The 19,541-nt window shown below is 53.1% G+C and overlaps 15 non-coding genes across 15 annotated transcripts; all 15 read left to right on the top strand.

Moving 5' to 3' along the window:
• Positions 1 to 1,706: 1,706 nt before the first annotated feature.
• On the top strand, positions 1,707 to 1,779 carry trnat-cgu (transfer RNA threonine (anticodon CGU)). The gene has a single exon. It is a non-coding gene; the product is annotated as a tRNA-Thr (tRNA).
• A 766-nt stretch (positions 1,780 to 2,545) lies between these two features.
• Positions 2,546 to 2,618, top strand: trnat-ugu (transfer RNA threonine (anticodon UGU)). Its single transcript has one exon. It is a non-coding gene; the product is annotated as a tRNA-Thr (tRNA).
• A 955-nt stretch (positions 2,619 to 3,573) lies between these two features.
• trnat-cgu (transfer RNA threonine (anticodon CGU)) lies at positions 3,574 to 3,646 on the top strand. The gene has a single exon. It is a non-coding gene; the product is annotated as a tRNA-Thr (tRNA).
• A 766-nt stretch (positions 3,647 to 4,412) lies between these two features.
• trnat-ugu (transfer RNA threonine (anticodon UGU)) lies at positions 4,413 to 4,485 on the top strand. The gene has a single exon. It is a non-coding gene; the product is annotated as a tRNA-Thr (tRNA).
• A 982-nt stretch (positions 4,486 to 5,467) lies between these two features.
• Positions 5,468 to 5,540, top strand: trnat-cgu (transfer RNA threonine (anticodon CGU)). Its single transcript has one exon. It is a non-coding gene; the product is annotated as a tRNA-Thr (tRNA).
• A 766-nt stretch (positions 5,541 to 6,306) lies between these two features.
• On the top strand, positions 6,307 to 6,379 carry trnat-ugu (transfer RNA threonine (anticodon UGU)). The gene has a single exon. It is a non-coding gene; the product is annotated as a tRNA-Thr (tRNA).
• A 982-nt stretch (positions 6,380 to 7,361) lies between these two features.
• trnat-cgu (transfer RNA threonine (anticodon CGU)) lies at positions 7,362 to 7,434 on the top strand. The gene has a single exon. It is a non-coding gene; the product is annotated as a tRNA-Thr (tRNA).
• Positions 7,435 to 9,255: 1,821 nt separating this feature from the next.
• trnat-cgu (transfer RNA threonine (anticodon CGU)) lies at positions 9,256 to 9,328 on the top strand. The gene has a single exon. It is a non-coding gene; the product is annotated as a tRNA-Thr (tRNA).
• Positions 9,329 to 11,149: 1,821 nt separating this feature from the next.
• Positions 11,150 to 11,222, top strand: trnat-cgu (transfer RNA threonine (anticodon CGU)). The gene has a single exon. It is a non-coding gene; the product is annotated as a tRNA-Thr (tRNA).
• Positions 11,223 to 13,043: 1,821 nt separating this feature from the next.
• On the top strand, positions 13,044 to 13,116 carry trnat-cgu (transfer RNA threonine (anticodon CGU)). Its single transcript has one exon. It is a non-coding gene; the product is annotated as a tRNA-Thr (tRNA).
• Positions 13,117 to 13,882: 766 nt separating this feature from the next.
• On the top strand, positions 13,883 to 13,955 carry trnat-ugu (transfer RNA threonine (anticodon UGU)). Its single transcript has one exon. It is a non-coding gene; the product is annotated as a tRNA-Thr (tRNA).
• Positions 13,956 to 14,937: 982 nt separating this feature from the next.
• Positions 14,938 to 15,010, top strand: trnat-cgu (transfer RNA threonine (anticodon CGU)). The gene has a single exon. It is a non-coding gene; the product is annotated as a tRNA-Thr (tRNA).
• Positions 15,011 to 16,829: 1,819 nt separating this feature from the next.
• Positions 16,830 to 16,902, top strand: trnat-cgu (transfer RNA threonine (anticodon CGU)). Its single transcript has one exon. It is a non-coding gene; the product is annotated as a tRNA-Thr (tRNA).
• A 984-nt stretch (positions 16,903 to 17,886) lies between these two features.
• Positions 17,887 to 17,959, top strand: trnat-cgu (transfer RNA threonine (anticodon CGU)). The gene has a single exon. It is a non-coding gene; the product is annotated as a tRNA-Thr (tRNA).
• Positions 17,960 to 18,725: 766 nt separating this feature from the next.
• trnat-ugu (transfer RNA threonine (anticodon UGU)) lies at positions 18,726 to 18,798 on the top strand. Its single transcript has one exon. It is a non-coding gene; the product is annotated as a tRNA-Thr (tRNA).
• The last annotated feature ends 743 nt before the right edge of the window (positions 18,799 to 19,541 follow it).

The following is a 19,541-nucleotide window of genomic DNA, read 5'->3' as shown; positions in this document are numbered from 1 at the left end:
GCCTGTTTATGGTCCAAGCGGCTTCTGAGGAAGGGCGAGTTTTCACCCCCAAACACCAGAGGTACGCGACGCGCTCCCGAATAACCCTGTTGGACTGAGAGCTGCTACTTTTGTCAAGTTGAGCTTTCCTGCAACTTCTGCTTTTGTCACTTACAGCGTTCAGTTGAAATCCAAAAACTTCTTTGTTCTGCAGGCAAAGAACGGGGCCGTGTGTGTTCACCGATTTCAGTTTGAGATCGCTGACCGATGATGTCTCCCGGTGATTCTCAGATATCACAGGAGCACAGAATCCCTCCAGTTTGGAAACAGTTTGGACTTGTTGGGCTGAAGGGCCTGTTTCCACACTGTCACCAATCTCATATATTCTTATCTCGTCAACACCGACCTGCAGAGAGCAATCTACCCAGGCCCATTCCGCGCACTGCATCATTCTACATTGAATGCTGACTAATCCACCGAGCCCGCACAATCACCGTACACAATGGGACAATGAAGCGTGGCCAATCCCGCAGAAGCTACACTTCTTTGTAAACGGAGCAGCCGGAGCAAACCCACGGGGAGAATGTTCAAACCGTTCAGACGGTGACGCGAGGGTCGATTGGAACCTGTGTCCCAAGCGTTCTGACTCAGCCAGTGTTAACCAGTCAGCCAAGTTCCGCTGAGCGACCTGGCGCCTGGCTCCATAGCTCAGCGGTTAGAGCACTGGTCTTGTAAACCAGAGATCGTGAGTTCAAATCTCACTGGGGCCTCTCAGTCTTGTGGTATGACGCTGAGGAGCGCTGTGTTCTTCAAATTGCTCCTCGCCCGTTTGTCGTCCAACCGGCTTCTTGGAAGCACGAGCGTCCACCGGCGGGGCGGGTGGCGCTCCTGTTGGACTCATAGCTGCTGCTTTTGGGAATTGATGTCTGAAACGCCTCTCATTTCTCGTCTCCGACCAGGTGAGCAGGTTTTCCTGCAACTTCTTTCTTCTGCAGGCAAAGAACGGGGCTGTGTGTGTTCACCGATTAAAGTTTGAGATCGCTGACCTCAGTCACTCCAAGCGACCGAATGACCATTCCCAATCATGTCTCCCGGTGATTCTCAGCTATCACAGAAGCATAGAATCCCTCCAGTTTGGAAACAGGCCATTCCGCCCAACTAGCCGCTCAGTGGTTCGCACTGCTGCCTCACAGCACTAGGGACGCAGTCACGATTCCAGCTTTAGGGGACTGTCTGTGTCGTGTTTGCACATTCGCCCAGAGTCTGCGTGGGTTTGCTCCGGTTCGCTCCCACTGTCTAAAGACGTGCAAGTCGTGTGAATTGGCCATTCTAAATTGCCCCTAGTCGTAGGTACATTATTCAGAGAGAAACGGGTCTGGGTGGGTTGATGTGGACTTGTTGGGCTGAAGGGCCTGTTTCCACACTGTCGCCAATCTAATTTATTCTAATCTCGTCAACACCGACCTGCAGAGAGCAGTCTACCCAGACCCATTCCGCACACTGCATCGTTGTACATTGAATGCTGACTAATCCATCGAGCCCGCACAATCACCGTACACAATGGGACAATGAAGCATGGCCAATCCCGCAGAAGCTGCACATCTCTGTAACCGGAGCACCCGGAGCAAACCCACGCGCGCACGGGGAGAGAGAGTGTTCAAACTGTCCAGACGGTGACGCGAGGGCTGTTACCCAATCAGCCAAAGGTTCGCGGCGGCCGCTCGCCCGGCTCCATAGCTCAGCGGTTAGAGCGCTGGTCTCGTAAACCAGAGGGCGTGAGTTCAAATCTCACTGGGGCCTCATCGCATTTATCCTCTTTGCCAGGCCAGCCCGCAGTCAGTTTCAATGTTTGGTATGCGACTGACGAGTACCATGTTCGAATCGCTCAACGCCTGTTTATGGTCCAAGCGGCTTCTGAGGAAGGGCGAGTTTTCACCCCCAAACACCAGAGGTACGCGACGCGCTCCCGAATAACCCTGTTGGACTGAGAGCTGCTACTTTTGTCAAGTTGAGCTTTCCTGCAACTTCTGCTTTTGTCACTTACAGCGTTCAGTTGAAATCCAAAAACTTCTTTGTTCTGCAGGCAAAGAACGGGGCCGTGTGTGTTCACCGATTTCAGTTTGAGATCGCTGACCGATGATGTCTCCCGGTGATTCTCAGATATCACAGGAGCACAGAATCCCTCCAGTTTGGAAACAGTTTGGACTTGTTGGGCTGAAGGGCCTGTTTCCACACTGTCACCAATCTCATATATTCTTATCTCGTCAACACCGACCTGCAGAGAGCAATCTACCCAGGCCCATTCCGCGCACTGCATCATTCTACATTGAATGCTGACTAATCCACCGAGCCCGCACAATCACCGTACACAATGGGACAATGAAGCGTGGCCAATCCCGCAGAAGCTACACTTCTTTGTAAACGGAGCAGCCGGAGCAAACCCACGGGGAGAATGTTCAAACCGTTCAGACGGTGACGCGAGGGTCGATTGGAACCTGTGTCCCAAGCGTTCTGACTCAGCCAGTGTTAACCAGTCAGCCAAGTTCCGCTGAGCGACCTGGCGCCTGGCTCCATAGCTCAGCGGTTAGAGCACTGGTCTTGTAAACCAGAGGTCGTGAGTTCAAATCTCACTGGGGCCTCTCAGTCTTGTGGTATGACGCTGAGGAGCGCTGTGTTCTTCAAATTGCTCCTCGCCCGTTTGTCGTCCAACCGGCTTCTTGGAAGCACGAGCGTCCACCGGCGGGGCGGGTGGCGCTCCTGTTGGACTCATAGCTGCTGCTTTTGGGAATTGATGTCTGAAACGCCTCTCATTTCTCGTCTCCGACCAGGTGAGCAGGTTTTCCTGCAACTTCTTTCTTCTGCAGGCAAAGAACGGGGCTGTGTGTGTTCACCGATTAAAGTTTGAGATCGCTGACCTCATCACTCCAAGCGACCGAATGACCATTCCCAATCATGTCTCCCGGTGATTCTCAGCTATCACAGAAGCATAGAATCCCTCCAGTTTGGAAACAGGCCATTCCGCCCAACTAGCCGCTCAGTGGTTCGCACTGCTGCCTCACAGCACTAGGGACGCAGTCACGATTCCAGCTTTAGGGGACTGTCTGTGTCGTGTTTGCACATTCGCCCAGAGTCTGCGTGGGTTTGCTCCGGTTCGCTCCCACTGTCTAAAGACGTGCAAGTCGTGTGAATTGGCCATTCTAAATTGCCCCTAGTCGTAGGTACATTATTCAGAGAGAAACGGGTCTGGGTGGGTTGATGTGGACTTGTTGGGCTGAAGGGCCTGTTTCCACACTGTCGCCAATCTAATTTATTCTAATCTCGTCAACACCGACCTGCAGAGAGCAGTCTACCCAGACCCATTCCGCACACTGCATCGTTGTACATTGAATGCTGACTAATCCATCGAGCCCGCACAATCACCGTACACAATGGGACAATGAAGCATGGCCAATCCCGCAGAAGCTGCACATCTCTGTAACCGGAGCACCGGAGCAAACCCACGCGCGCACGGGGAGAGAGAGTGTTCAAACTGTCCAGACGGTGACGCGAGGGCTGTTACCCAATCAGCCAAAGGTTCGCGGCGGCCGCTCGCCCGGCTCCATAGCTCAGCGGTTAGAGCGCTGGTCTCGTAAACCAGAGGGCGTGAGTTCAAATCTCACTGGGGCCTCATCGCATTTATCCTCTTTGCCAGGCCAGCCCGCAGTCAGTTTCAATGTTTGGTATGCGACTGACGAGTACCATGTTCGAATCGCTCAACGCCTGTTTATGGTCCAAGCGGCTTCTGAGGAAGGGCGAGTTTTCACCCCCAAACACCAGAGGTACGCGACGCGCTCCCGAATAACCCTGTTGGACTGAGAGCTGCTACTTTTGTCAAGTTGAGCTTTCCTGCAACTTCTGCTTTTGTCACTTACAGCGTTCAGTTGAAATCCAAAAACTTCTTTGTTCTGCAGGCAAAGAACGGGGCCGTGTGTGTTCACCGATTTCAGTTTGAGATCGCTGACCGATGATGTCTCCCGGTGATTCTCAGATATCACAGGAGCACAGAATCCCTCCAGTTTGGAAACAGTTTGGACTTGTTGGGCTGAAGGGCCTGTTTCCACACTGTCACCAATCTCATATATTCTTATCTCGTCAACACCGACCTGCAGAGAGCAATCTACCCAGGCCCATTCCGCGCACTGCATCATTCTACATTGAATGCTGACTAATCCACCGAGCCCGCACAATCACCGTACACAATGGGACAATGAAGCGTGGCCAATCCCGCAGAAGCTACACTTCTTTGTAAACGGAGCAGCCGGAGCAAACCCACGGGGAGAATGTTCAAACCGTTCAGACGGTGACGCGAGGGTCGATTGGAACCTGTGTCCCAAGCGTTCTGACTCAGCCAGTGTTAACCAGTCAGCCAAGTTCCGCTGAGCGACCTGGCGCCTGGCTCCATAGCTCAGCGGTTAGAGCACTGGTCTTGTAAACCAGAGGTCGTGAGTTCAAATCTCACTGGGGCCTCTCAGTCTTGTGGTATGACGCTGAGGAGCGCTGTGTTCTTCAAATTGCTCCTCGCCCGTTTGTCGTCCAACCGGCTTCTTGGAAGCACGAGCGTCCACCGGCGGGGCGGGTGGCGCTCCTGTTGGACTCATAGCTGCTGCTTTTGGGAATTGATGTCTGAAACGCCTCTCATTTCTCGTCTCCGACCAGGTGAGCAGGTTTTCCTGCAACTTCTTTCTTCTGCAGGCAAAGAACGGGGCTGTGTGTGTTCACCGATTAAAGTTTGAGATCGCTGAACCGATTAAAGTTTGAGATCGCTGACCTCAGTCACTCCAAGCGACCGAATGACCATTCCCAATCATGTCTCCCGGTGATTCTCAGCTATCACAGAAGCATAGAATCCCTCCAGTTTGGAAACAGGCCATTCCGCCCAACTAGCCGCTCAGTGGTTCGCACTGCTGCCTCACAGCACTAGGGACGCAGTCACGATTCCAGCTTTAGGGGACTGTCTGTGTCGTGTTTGCACATTCGCCCAGAGTCTGCGTGGGTTTGCTCCGGTTCGCTCCCACTGTCTAAAGACGTGCAAGTCGTGTGAATTGGCCATTCTAAATTGCCCCTAGTCGTAGGTACATTATTCAGAGAGAAACGGGTCTGGGTGGGTTGATGTGGACTTGTTGGGCTGAAGGGCCTGTTTCCACACTGTCGCCAATCTAATTTATTCTAATCTCGTCAACACCGACCTGCAGAGAGCAGTCTACCCAGACCCATTCCGCACACTGCATCGTTGTACATTGAATGCTGACTAATCCATCGAGCCCGCACAATCACCGTACACAATGGGACAATGAAGCATGGCCAATCCCGCAGAAGCTGCACATCTCTGTAACCGGAGCAGCCGGAGCAAACCCACGCGCGCACGGGGAGAGAGAGTGTTCAAACTGTCCAGACGGTGACGCGAGGGCTGTTACCCAATCAGCCAAAGGTTCGCGGCGGCCGCTCGCCCGGCTCCATAGCTCAGCGGTTAGAGCGCTGGTCTCGTAAACCAGAGGGCGTGAGTTCAAATCTCACTGGGGCCTCATCGCATTTATCCTCTTTGCCAGGCCAGCCCGCAGTCAGTTTCAATGTTTGGTATGCGACTGACGAGTACCATGTTCGAATCGCTCAACGCCTGTTTATGGTCCAAGCGGCTTCTGAGGAAGGGCGAGTTTTCACCCCCAAACACCAGAGGTACGCGACGCGCTCCCGAATAACCCTGTTGGACTGAGAGCTGCTACTTTTGTCAAGTTGAGCTTTCCTGCAACTTCTGCTTTTGTCACTTACAGCGTTCAGTTGAAATCCAAAAACTTCTTTGTTCTGCAGGCAAAGAACGGGGCCGTGTGTGTTCACCGATTTCAGTTTGAGATCGCTGACCGATGATGTCTCCCGGTGATTCTCAGATATCACAGGAGCACAGAATCCCTCCAGTTTGGAAACAGTTTGGACTTGTTGGGCTGAAGGGCCTGTTTCCACACTGTCACCAATCTCATATATTCTTATCTCGTCAACACCGACCTGCAGAGAGCAATCTACCCAGGCCCATTCCGCGCACTGCATCATTCTACATTGAATGCTGACTAATCCACCGAGCCCGCACAATCACCGTACACAATGGGACAATGAAGCGTGGCCAATCCCGCAGAAGCTACACTTCTTTGTAAACGGAGCAGCCGGAGCAAACCCACGGGGAGAATGTTCAAACCGTTCAGACGGTGACGCGAGGGTCGATTGGAACCTGTGTCCCAAGCGTTCTGACTCAGCCAGTGTTAACCAGTCAGCCAAGTTCCGCTGAGCGACCTGGCGCCTGGCTCCATAGCTCAGCGGTTAGAGCACTGGTCTTGTAAACCAGAGGTCGTGAGTTCAAATCTCACTGGGGCCTCTCAGTCTTGTGGTATGACGCTGAGGAGCGCTGTGTTCTTCAAATTGCTCCTCGCCCGTTTGTCGTCCAACCGGCTTCTTGGAAGCACGAGCGTCCACCGGCGGGGCGGGTGGCGCTCCTGTTGGACTCATAGCTGCTGCTTTTGGGAATTGATGTCTGAAACGCCTCTCATTTCTCGTCTCCGACCAGGTGAGCAGGTTTTCCTGCAACTTCTTTCTTCTGCAGGCAAAGAACGGGGCTGTGTGTGTTCACCGATTAAAGTTTGAGATCGCTGAACCGATTAAAGTTTGAGATCGCTGACCTCAGTCACTCCAAGCGACCGAATGACCATTCCCAATCATGTCTCCCGGTGATTCTCAGCTATCACAGAAGCATAGAATCCCTCCAGTTTGGAAACAGGCCATTCCGCCCAACTAGCCGCTCAGTGGTTCGCACTGCTGCCTCACAGCACTAGGGACGCAGTCACGATTCCAGCTTTAGGGGACTGTCTGTGTCGTGTTTGCACATTCGCCCAGAGTCTGCGTGGGTTTGCTCCGGTTCGCTCCCACTGTCTAAAGACGTGCAAGTCGTGTGAATTGGCCATTCTAAATTGCCCCTAGTCGTAGGTACATTATTCAGAGAGAAACGGGTCTGGGTGGGTTGATGTGGACTTGTTGGGCTGAAGGGCCTGTTTCCACACTGTCGCCAATCTAATTTATTCTAATCTCGTCAACACCGACCTGCAGAGAGCAGTCTACCCAGACCCATTCCGCACACTGCATCGTTGTACATTGAATGCTGACTAATCCATCGAGCCCGCACAATCACCGTACACAATGGGACAATGAAGCATGGCCAATCCCGCAGAAGCTGCACATCTCTGTAACCGGAGCACCCGGAGCAAACCCACGCGCGCACGGGGAGAGAGAGTGTTCAAACTGTCCAGACGGTGACGCGAGGGCTGTTACCCAATCAGCCAAAGGTTCGCGGCGGCCGCTCGCCCGGCTCCATAGCTCAGCGGTTAGAGCGCTGGTCTCGTAAACCAGAGGGCGTGAGTTCAAATCTCACTGGGGCCTCATCGCATTTATCCTCTTTGCCAGGCCAGCCCGCAGTCAGTTTCAATGTTTGGTATGCGACTGACGAGTACCATGTTCGAATCGCTCAACGCCTGTTTATGGTCCAAGCGGCTTCTGAGGAAGGGCGAGTTTTCACCCCCAAACACCAGAGGTACGCGACGCGCTCCCGAATAACCCTGTTGGACTGAGAGCTGCTACTTTTGTCAAGTTGAGCTTTCCTGCAACTTCTGCTTTTGTCACTTACAGCGTTCAGTTGAAATCCAAAAACTTCTTTGTTCTGCAGGCAAAGAACGGGGCCGTGTGTGTTCACCGATTTCAGTTTGAGATCGCTGACCGATGATGTCTCCCGGTGATTCTCAGATATCACAGGAGCACAGAATCCCTCCAGTTTGGAAACAGTTTGGACTTGTTGGGCTGAAGGGCCTGTTTCCACACTGTCACCAATCTCATATATTCTTATCTCGTCAACACCGACCTGCAGAGAGCAATCTACCCAGGCCCATTCCGCGCACTGCATCATTCTACATTGAATGCTGACTAATCCACCGAGCCCGCACAATCACCGTACACAATGGGACAATGAAGCGTGGCCAATCCCGCAGAAGCTACACTTCTTTGTAAACGGAGCAGCCGGAGCAAACCCACGGGGAGAATGTTCAAACCGTTCAGACGGTGACGCGAGGGTCGATTGGAACCTGTGTCCCAAGCGTTCTGACTCAGCCAGTGTTAACCAGTCAGCCAAGTTCCGCTGAGCGACCTGGCGCCTGGCTCCATAGCTCAGCGGTTAGAGCACTGGTCTTGTAAACCAGAGATCGTGAGTTCAAATCTCACTGGGGCCTCTCAGTCTTGTGGTATGACGCTGAGGAGCGCTGTGTTCTTCAAATTGCTCCTCGCCCGTTTGTCGTCCAACCGGCTTCTTGGAAGCACGAGCGTCCACCGGCGGGGCGGGTGGCGCTCCTGTTGGACTCATAGCTGCTGCTTTTGGGAATTGATGTCTGAAACGCCTCTCATTTCTCGTCTCCGACCAGGTGAGCAGGTTTTCCTGCAACTTCTTTCTTCTGCAGGCAAAGAACGGGGCTGTGTGTGTTCACCGATTAAAGTTTGAGATCGCTGAACCGATTAAAGTTTGAGATCGCTGACCTCAGTCACTCCAAGCGACCGAATGACCATTCCCAATCATGTCTCCCGGTGATTCTCAGCTATCACAGAAGCATAGAATCCCTCCAGTTTGGAAACAGGCCATTCCGCCCAACTAGCCGCTCAGTGGTTCGCACTGCTGCCTCACAGCACTAGGGACGCAGTCACGATTCCAGCTTTAGGGGACTGTCTGTGTCGTGTTTGCACATTCGCCCAGAGTCTGCGTGGGTTTGCTCCGGTTCGCTCCCACTGTCTAAAGACGTGCAAGTCGTGTGAATTGGCCATTCTAAATTGCCCCTAGTCGTAGGTACATTATTCAGAGAGAAACGGGTCTGGGTGGGTTGATGTGGACTTGTTGGGCTGAAGGGCCTGTTTCCACACTGTCGCCAATCTAATTTATTCTAATCTCGTCAACACCGACCTGCAGAGAGCAGTCTACCCAGACCCATTCCGCACACTGCATCGTTGTACATTGAATGCTGACTAATCCATCGAGCCCGCACAATCACCGTACACAATGGGACAATGAAGCATGGCCAATCCCGCAGAAGCTGCACATCTCTGTAACCGGAGCACCCGGAGCAAACCCACGCGCGCACGGGGAGAGAGAGTGTTCAAACTGTCCAGACGGTGACGCGAGGGCTGTTACCCAATCAGCCAAAGGTTCGCGGCGGCCGCTCGCCCGGCTCCATAGCTCAGCGGTTAGAGCGCTGGTCTCGTAAACCAGAGGGCGTGAGTTCAAATCTCACTGGGGCCTCATCGCATTTATCCTCTTTGCCAGGCCAGCCCGCAGTCAGTTTCAATGTTTGGTATGCGACTGACGAGTACCATGTTCGAATCGCTCAACGCCTGTTTATGGTCCAAGCGGCTTCTGAGGAAGGGCGAGTTTTCACCCCCAAACACCAGAGGTACGCGACGCGCTCCCGAATAACCCTGTTGGACTGAGAGCTGCTACTTTTGTCAAGTTGAGCTTTCCTGCAACTTCTGCTTTTGTCACTTACAGCGTTCAGTTGAAATCCAAAAACTTCTTTGTTCTGCAGGCAAAGAACGGGGCCGTGTGTGTTCACCGATTTCAGTTTGAGATCGCTGACCGATGATGTCTCCCGGTGATTCTCAGATATCACAGGAGCACAGAATCCCTCCAGTTTGGAAACAGTTTGGACTTGTTGGGCTGAAGGGCCTGTTTCCACACTGTCACCAATCTCATATATTCTTATCTCGTCAACACCGACCTGCAGAGAGCAATCTACCCAGGCCCATTCCGCGCACTGCATCATTCTACATTGAATGCTGACTAATCCACCGAGCCCGCACAATCACCGTACACAATGGGACAATGAAGCGTGGCCAATCCCGCAGAAGCTACACTTCTTTGTAAACGGAGCAGCCGGAGCAAACCCACGGGGAGAATGTTCAAACCGTTCAGACGGTGACGCGAGGGTCGATTGGAACCTGTGTCCCAAGCGTTCTGACTCAGCCAGTGTTAACCAGTCAGCCAAGTTCCGCTGAGCGACCTGGCGCCTGGCTCCATAGCTCAGCGGTTAGAGCACTGGTCTTGTAAACCAGAGATCGTGAGTTCAAATCTCACTGGGGCCTCTCAGTCTTGTGGTATGACGCTGAGGAGCGCTGTGTTCTTCAAATTGCTCCTCGCCCGTTTGTCGTCCAACCGGCTTCTTGGAAGCACGAGCGTCCACCGGCGGGGCGGGTGGCGCTCCTGTTGGACTCATAGCTGCTGCTTTTGGGAATTGATGTCTGAAACGCCTCTCATTTCTCGTCTCCGACCAGGTGAGCAGGTTTTCCTGCAACTTCTTTCTTCTGCAGGCAAAGAACGGGGCTGTGTGTGTTCACCGATTAAAGTTTGAGATCGCTGAACCGATTAAAGTTTGAGATCGCTGACCTCAGTCACTCCAAGCGACCGAATGACCATTCCCAATCATGTCTCCCGGTGATTCTCAGCTATCACAGAAGCATAGAATCCCTCCAGTTTGGAAACAGGCCATTCCGCCCAACTAGCCGCTCAGTGGTTCGCACTGCTGCCTCACAGCACTAGGGACGCAGTCACGATTCCAGCTTTAGGGGACTGTCTGTGTCGTGTTTGCACATTCGCCCAGAGTCTGCGTGGGTTTGCTCCGGTTCGCTCCCACTGTCTAAAGACGTGCAAGTCGTGTGAATTGGCCATTCTAAATTGCCCCTAGTCGTAGGTACATTATTCAGAGAGAAACGGGTCTGGGTGGGTTGATGTGGACTTGTTGGGCTGAAGGGCCTGTTTCCACACTGTCGCCAATCTAATTTATTCTAATCTCGTCAACACCGACCTGCAGAGAGCAGTCTACCCAGACCCATTCCGCACACTGCATCGTTGTACATTGAATGCTGACTAATCCATCGAGCCCGCACAATCACCGTACACAATGGGACAATGAAGCATGGCCAATCCCGCAGAAGCTGCACATCTCTGTAACCGGAGCAGCCGGAGCAAACCCACGCGCGCACGGGGAGAGAGAGTGTTCAAACTGTCCAGACGGTGACGCGAGGGCTGTTACCCAATCAGCCAAAGGTTCGCGGCGGCCGCTCGCCCGGCTCCATAGCTCAGCGGTTAGAGCGCTGGTCTCGTAAACCAGAGGGCGTGAGTTCAAATCTCACTGGGGCCTCATCGCATTTATCCTCTTTGCCAGGCCAGCCCGCAGTCAGTTTCAATGTTTGGTATGCGACTGACGAGTACCATGTTCGAATCGCTCAACGCCTGTTTATGGTCCAAGCGGCTTCTGAGGAAGGGCGAGTTTTCACCCCCAAACACCAGAGGTACGCGACGCGCTCCCGAATAACCCTGTTGGACTGAGAGCTGCTACTTTTGTCAAGTTGAGCTTTCCTGCAACTTCTGCTTTTGTCACTTACAGCGTTCAGTTGAAATCCAAAAACTTCTTTGTTCTGCAGGCAAAGAACGGGGCCGTGTGTGTTCACCGATTTCAGTTTGAGATCGCTGACCGATGATGTCTCCCGGTGATTCTCAGATATCACAGGAGCACAGAATCCCTCCAGTTTGGAAACAGTTTGGACTTGTTGGGCTGAAGGGCCTGTTTCCACACTGTCACCAATCTCATATATTCTTATCTCGTCAACACCGACCTGCAGAGAGCAATCTACCCAGGCCCATTCCGCGCACTGCATCATTCTACATTGAATGCTGACTAATCCACCGAGCCCGCACAATCACCGTACACAATGGGACAATGAAGCGTGGCCAATCCCGCAGAAGCTACACTTCTTTGTAAACGGAGCAGCCGGAGCAAACCCACGGGGAGAATGTTCAAACCGTTCAGACGGTGACGCGAGGGTCGATTGGAACCTGTGTCCCAAGCGTTCTGACTCAGCCAGTGTTAACCAGTCAGCCAAGTTCCGCTGAGCGACCTGGCGCCTGGCTCCATAGCTCAGCGGTTAGAGCACTGGTCTTGTAAACCAGAGATCGTGAGTTCAAATCTCACTGGGGCCTCTCAGTCTTGTGGTATGACGCTGAGGAGCGCTGTGTTCTTCAAATTGCTCCTCGCCCGTTTGTCGTCCAACCGGCTTCTTGGAAGCACGAGCGTCCACCGGCGGGGCGGGTGGCGCTCCTGTTGGACTCATAGCTGCTGCTTTTGGGAATTGATGTCTGAAACGCCTCTCATTTCTCGTCTCCGACCAGGTGAGCAGGTTTTCCTGCAACTTCTTTCTTCTGCAGGCAAAGAACGGGGCTGTGTGTGTTCACCGATTAAAGTTTGAGATCGCTGAACCGATTAAAGTTTGAGATCGCTGACCTCAGTCACTCCAAGCGACCGAATGACCATTCCCAATCATGTCTCCCGGTGATTCTCAGCTATCACAGAAGCATAGAATCCCTCCAGTTTGGAAACAGGCCATTCCGCCCAACTAGCCGCTCAGTGGTTCGCACTGCTGCCTCACAGCACTAGGGACGCAGTCACGATTCCAGCTTTAGGGGACTGTCTGTGTCGTGTTTGCACATTCGCCCAGAGTCTGCGTGGGTTTGCTCCGGTTCGCTCCCACTGTCTAAAGACGTGCAAGTCGTGTGAATTGGCCATTCTAAATTGCCCCTAGTCGTAGGTACATTATTCAGAGAGAAACGGGTCTGGGTGGGTTGATGTGGACTTGTTGGGCTGAAGGGCCTGTTTCCACACTGTCGCCAATCTAATTTATTCTAATCTCGTCAACACCGACCTGCAGAGAGCAGTCTACCCAGACCCATTCCGCACACTGCATCGTTGTACATTGAATGCTGACTAATCCATCGAGCCCGCACAATCACCGTACACAATGGGACAATGAAGCATGGCCAATCCCGCAGAAGCTGCACATCTCTGTAACCGGAGCACCCGGAGCAAACCCACGCGCGCACGGGGAGAGAGAGTGTTCAAACTGTCCAGACGGTGACGCGAGGGCTGTTACCCAATCAGCCAAAGGTTCGCGGCGGCCGCTCGCCCGGCTCCATAGCTCAGCGGTTAGAGCGCTGGTCTCGTAAACCAGAGGGCGTGAGTTCAAATCTCACTGGGGCCTCATCGCATTTATCCTCTTTGCCAGGCCAGCCCGCAGTCAGTTTCAATGTTTGGTATGCGACTGACGAGTACCATGTTCGAATCGCTCAACGCCTGTTTATGGTCCAAGCGGCTTCTGAGGAAGGGCGAGTTTTCACCCCCAAACACCAGAGGTACGCGACGCGCTCCCGAATAACCCTGTTGGACTGAGAGCTGCTACTTTTGTCAAGTTGAGCTTTCCTGCAACTTCTGCTTTTGTCACTTACAGCGTTCAGTTGAAATCCAAAAACTTCTTTGTTCTGCAGGCAAAGAACGGGGCCGTGTGTGTTCACCGATTTCAGTTTGAGATCGCTGACCGATGATGTCTCCCGGTGATTCTCAGATATCACAGGAGCACAGAATCCCTCCAGTTTGGAAACAGTTTGGACTTGTTGGGCTGAAGGGCCTGTTTCCACACTGTCACCAATCTCATATATTCTTATCTCGTCAACACCGACCTGCAGAGAGCAATCTACCCAGGCCCATTCCGCGCACTGCATCATTCTACATTGAATGCTGACTAATCCACCGAGCCCGCACAATCACCGTACACAATGGGACAATGAAGCGTGGCCAATCCCGCAGAAGCTACACTTCTTTGTAAACGGAGCAGCCGGAGCAAACCCACGGGGAGAATGTTCAAACCGTTCAGACGGTGACGCGAGGGTCGATTGGAACCTGTGTCCCAAGCGTTCTGACTCAGCCAGTGTTAACCAGTCAGCCAAGTTCCGCTGAGCGACCTGGCGCCTGGCTCCATAGCTCAGCGGTTAGAGCACTGGTCTTGTAAACCAGAGGTCGTGAGTTCAAATCTCACTGGGGCCTCTCAGTCTTGTGGTATGACGCTGAGGAGCGCTGTGTTCTTCAAATTGCTCCTCGCCCGTTTGTCGTCCAACCGGCTTCTTGGAAGCACGAGCGTCCACCGGCGGGGCGGGTGGCGCTCCTGTTGGACTCATAGCTGCTGCTTTTGGGAATTGATGTCTGAAACGCCTCTCATTTCTCGTCTCCGACCAGGTGAGCAGGTTTTCCTGCAACTTCTTTCTTCTGCAGGCAAAGAACGGGGCTGTGTGTGTTCACCGATTAAAGTTTGAGATCGCTGAACCGATTAAAGTTTGAGATCGCTGACCTCAGTCACTCCAAGCGACCGAATGACCATTCCCAATCATGTCTCCCGGTGATTCTCAGCTATCACAGAAGCATAGAATCCCTCCAGTTTGGAAACAGGCCATTCCGCCCAACTAGCCGCTCAGTGGTTCGCACTGCTGCCTCACAGCACTAGGGACGCAGTCACGATTCCAGCTTTAGGGGACTGTCTGTGTCGTGTTTGCACATTCGCCCAGAGTCTGCGTGGGTTTGCTCCGGTTCGCTCCCACTGTCTAAAGACGTGCAAGTCGTGTGAATTGGCCATTCTAAATTGCCCCTAGTCGTAGGTACATTATTCAGAGAGAAACGGGTCTGGGTGGGTTGATGTGGACTTGTTGGGCTGAAGGGCCTGTTTCCACACTGTCGCCAATCTAATTTATTCTAATCTCGTCAACACCGACCTGCAGAGAGCAGTCTACCCAGACCCATTCCGCACACTGCATCGTTGTACATTGAATGCTGACTAATCCATCGAGCCCGCACAATCACCGTACACAATGGGACAATGAAGCATGGCCAATCCCGCAGAAGCTGCACATCTCTGTAACCGGAGCACCCGGAGCAAACCCACGCGCGCACGGGGAGAGAGAGTGTTCAAACTGTCCAGACGGTGACGCGAGGGCTGTTACCCAATCAGCCAAAGGTTCGCGGCGGCCGCTCGCCCGGCTCCATAGCTCAGCGGTTAGAGCGCTGGTCTCGTAAACCAGAGGGCGTGAGTTCAAATCTCACTGGGGCCTCATCGCATTTATCCTCTTTGCCAGGCCAGCCCGCAGTCAGTTTCAATGTTTGGTATGCGACTGACGAGTACCATGTTCGAATCGCTCAACGCCTGTTTATGGTCCAAGCGGCTTCTGAGGAAGGGCGAGTTTTCACCCCCAAACACCAGAGGTACGCGACGCGCTCCCGAATAACCCTGTTGGACTGAGAGCTGCTACTTTTGTCAAGTTGAGCTTTCCTGCAACTTCTGCTTTTGTCACTTACAGCGTTCAGTTGAAATCCAAAAACTTCTTTGTTCTGCAGGCAAAGAACGGGGCCGTGTGTGTTCACCGATTTCAGTTTGAGATCGCTGACCGATGATGTCTCCCGGTGATTCTCAGATATCACAGGAGCACAGAATCCCTCCAGTTTGGAAACAGTTTGGACTTGTTGGGCTGAAGGGCCTGTTTCCACACTGTCACCAATCTCATATATTCTTATCTCGTCAACACCGACCTGCAGAGAGCAATCTACCCAGGCCCATTCCGCGCACTGCATCATTCTACATTGAATGCTGACTAATCCACCGAGCCCGCACAATCACCGTACACAATGGGACAATGAAGCGTGGCCAATCCCGCAGAAGCTACACTTCTTTGTAAACGGAGCAGCCGGAGCAAACCCACGGGGAGAATGTTCAAACCGTTCAGACGGTGACGCGAGGGTCGATTGGAACCTGTGTCCCAAGCGTTCTGACTCAGCCAGTGTTAACCAGTCAGCCAAGTTCCGCTGAGCGACCTGGCGCCTGGCTCCATAGCTCAGCGGTTAGAGCACTGGTCTTGTAAACCAGGTCGTGAGTTCAAATCTCACTGGGGCCTCTCAGTCTTGTGGTATGACGCTGAGGAGCGCTGTGTTCTTCAAATTGCTCCTCGCCCGTTTGTCGTCCAACCGGCTTCTTGGAAGCACGAGCGTCCACCGGCGGGGCGGGTGGCGCTCCTGTTGGACTCATAGCTGCTGCTTTTGGGAATTGATGTCTGAAACGCCTCTCATTTCTCGTCTCCGACCAGGTGAGCAGGTTTTCCTGCAACTTCTTTCTTCTGCAGGCAAAGAACGGGGCTGTGTGTGTTCACCGATTAAAGTTTGAGATCGCTGAACCGATTAAAGTTTGAGATCGCTGACCTCAGTCACTCCAAGCGACCGAATGACCATTCCCAATCATGTCTCCCGGTGATTCTCAGCTATCACAGAAGCATAGAATCCCTCCAGTTTGGAAACAGGCCATTCCGCCCAACTAGCCGCTCAGTGGTTCGCACTGCTGCCTCACAGCACTAGGGACGCAGTCACGATTCCAGCTTTAGGGGACTGTCTGTGTCGTGTTTGCACATTCGCCCAGAGTCTGCGTGGGTTTGCTCCGGTTCGCTCCCACTGTCTAAAGACGTGCAAGTCGTGTGAATTGGCCATTCTAAATTGCCCCTAGTCGTAGGTACATTATTCAGAGAGAAACGGGTCTGGGTGGGTTGATGTGGACTTGTTGGGCTGAAGGGCCTGTTTCCACACTGTCGCCAATCTAATTTATTCTAATCTCGTCAACACCGACCTGCAGAGAGCAGTCTACCCAGACCCATTCCGCACACTGCATCGTTGTACATTGAATGCTGACTAATCCATCGAGCCCGCACAATCACCGTACACAATGGGACAATGAAGCATGGCCAATCCCGCAGAAGCTGCACATCTCTGTAACCGGAGCACCCGGAGCAAACCCACGCGCGCACGGGGAGAGAGAGTGTTCAAACTGTCCAGACGGTGACGCGAGGGCTGTTACCCAATCAGCCAAAGGTTCGCGGCGGCCGCTCGCCCGGCTCCATAGCTCAGCGGTTAGAGCGCTGGTCTCGTAAACCAGAGGGCGTGAGTTCAAATCTCACTGGGGCCTCTCATCTTGTGGCATGACGCTGAGGAGCGCTGTGTTCTTCAAATTGCTCCTCGCCCGTTTGTCGTCCACCGGCTTCTTGAAGCACGAGCGTCCACCGGCGGGCGGGTGGCGCACCGTTGGACTCATAGCTGCTGCTTGGGAATTGGATGTCTGAAACACGCCTCTCATTTCTCTCTCCGACCAGGTGAGCAGGTTTTCCTGCAACTACTTTCTTCTGCAGGCAAAGAACGGGGCTGTGTGTGTTCACCGATTAAAGTTTGAGAACGCTGAACCGATTAAAGTTTGAGATCGCTGACCGGTCAGACCGCTGTCAAGCGACCACCGAACTGACCATTCCCAATCATTCCTCCCGGTGATTCTCAGCTATCACAGAAGCATAGAATCCCTCCAGTTTGGAAACAGGCCATTCCGCCCAACTAGCCGCTCAGTGGTTCGCACTGCTGCCTCACAGCACTAGGGACGCAGTCACGATTCCAGCTTTAGGGGACTGTCTGTGTCGTGTTTGCACATTCGCCCAGAGTCTGCGTGGGTTTGCTCCGGTTCGCTCCCACTGTCTAAAGACGTGCAAGTCGTGTGAATTGGCCATTCTAAATTGCCCCTAGTCGTAGGTACATTATTCAGAGAGAAACGGGTCTGGGTGGGTTGATGTGGACTTGTTGGGCTGAAGGGCCTGTTTCCACACTGTCGCCAATCTAATTTATTCTAATCTCGTCAACACCGACCTGCAGAGAGCAGTCTACCCAGACCCATTCCGCACACTGCATCGTTGTACATTGAATGCTGACTAATCCATCGAGCCCGCACAATCACCGTACACAATGGGACAATGAAGCATGGCCAATCCCGCAGAAGCTGCACATCTCTGTAACCGGAGCACCCGGAGCAAACCCACGCGCGCACGGGAGAGAGAGTGTTCAAACTGTCCAGACGGTGACGCGAGGGCTGTTACCCAATCAGCCAAAGGTTCGCGGCGGCCGCTCGCCCGGCTCCATAGCTCAGCGGTTAGAGCGCTGGTCTCGTAAACCAGAGGGCGTGAGTTCAAATCTCACTGGGGCCTCATCGCATTTATCCTCTTTGCCAGGCCAGCCCGCAGTCAGTTTCAATGTTTGGTATGCGACTGACGAGTACCATGTTCGAATCGCTCAACGCCTGTTTATGGTCCAAGCGGCTTCTGAGGAAGGGCGAGTTTTCACCCCCAAACACCAGAGGTACGCGACGCGCTCCCGAATAACCCTGTTGGACTGAGAGCTGCTACTTTTGTCAAGTTGAGCTTTCCTGCAACTTCTGCTTTTGTCACTTACAGCGTTCAGTTGAAATCCAAAAACTTCTTTGTTCTGCAGGCAAAGAACGGGGCCGTGTGTGTTCACCGATTTCAGTTTGAGATCGCTGACCGATGATGTCTCCCGGTGATTCTCAGATATCACAGGAGCACAGAATCCCTCCAGTTTGGAAACAGTTTGGACTTGTTGGGCTGAAGGGCCTGTTTCCACACTGTCACCAATCTCATATATTCTTATCTCGTCAACACCGACCTGCAGAGAGCAATCTACCCAGGCCCATTCCGCGCACTGCATCATTCTACATTGAATGCTGACTAATCCACCGAGCCCGCACAATCACCGTACACAATGGGACAATGAAGCGTGGCCAATCCCGCAGAAGCTACACTTCTTTGTAAACGGAGCAGCCGGAGCAAACCCACGGGGAGAATGTTCAAACCGTTCAGACGGTGACGCGAGGGTCGATTGGAACCTGTGTCCCAAGCGTTCTGACTCAGCCAGTGTTAACCAGTCAGCCAAGTTCCGCTGAGCGACCTGGCGCCTGGCTCCATAGCTCAGCGGTTAGAGCACTGGTCTTGTAAACCAGAGGTCGTGAGTTCAAATCTCACTGGGGCCTCTCAGTCTTGTGGTATGACGCTGAGGAGCGCTGTGTTCTTCAAATTGCTCCTCGCCCGTTTGTCGTCCAACCGGCTTCTTGGAAGCACGAGCGTCCACCGGCGGGGCGGGTGGCGCTCCTGTTGGACTCATAGCTGCTGCTTTTGGGAATTGATGTCTGAAACGCCTCTCATTTCTCGTCTCCGACCAGGTGAGCAGGTTTTCCTGCAACTTCTTTCTTCTGCAGGCAAAGAACGGGGCTGTGTGTGTTCACCGATTAAAGTTTGAGATCGCTGAACCGATTAAAGTTTGAGATCGCTGACCTCAGTCACTCCAAGCGACCGAATGACCATTCCCAATCATGTCTCCCGGTGATTCTCAGCTATCACAGAAGCATAGAATCCCTCCAGTTTGGAAACAGGCCATTCCGCCCAACTAGCCGCTCAGTGGTTCGCACTGCTGCCTCACAGCACTAGGGACGCAGTCACGATTCCAGCTTTAGGGGACTGTCTGTGTCGTGTTTGCACATTCGCCCAGAGTCTGCGTGGGTTTGCTCCGGTTCGCTCCCACTGTCTAAAGACGTGCAAGTCGTGTGAATTGGCCATTCTAAATTGCCCCTAGTCGTAGGTACATTATTCAGAGAGAAACGGGTCTGGGTGGGTTGATGTGGACTTGTTGGGCTGAAGGGCCTGTTTCCACACTGTCGCCAATCTAATTTATTCTAATCTCGTCAACACCGACCTGCAGAGAGCAGTCTACCCAGAC

The sequence above is a fragment of the Hemiscyllium ocellatum genome, unplaced genomic scaffold (genome assembly GCF_020745735.1).
Source record: "Hemiscyllium ocellatum isolate sHemOce1 unplaced genomic scaffold, sHemOce1.pat.X.cur. scaffold_2386_pat_ctg1, whole genome shotgun sequence".
Lineage (NCBI taxonomy): Eukaryota > Metazoa > Chordata > Chondrichthyes > Orectolobiformes > Hemiscylliidae > Hemiscyllium > Hemiscyllium ocellatum.
Note: the sequence above shows the minus strand (reverse complement) of the source record. Positions and strands in the feature narration are given on the sequence as shown.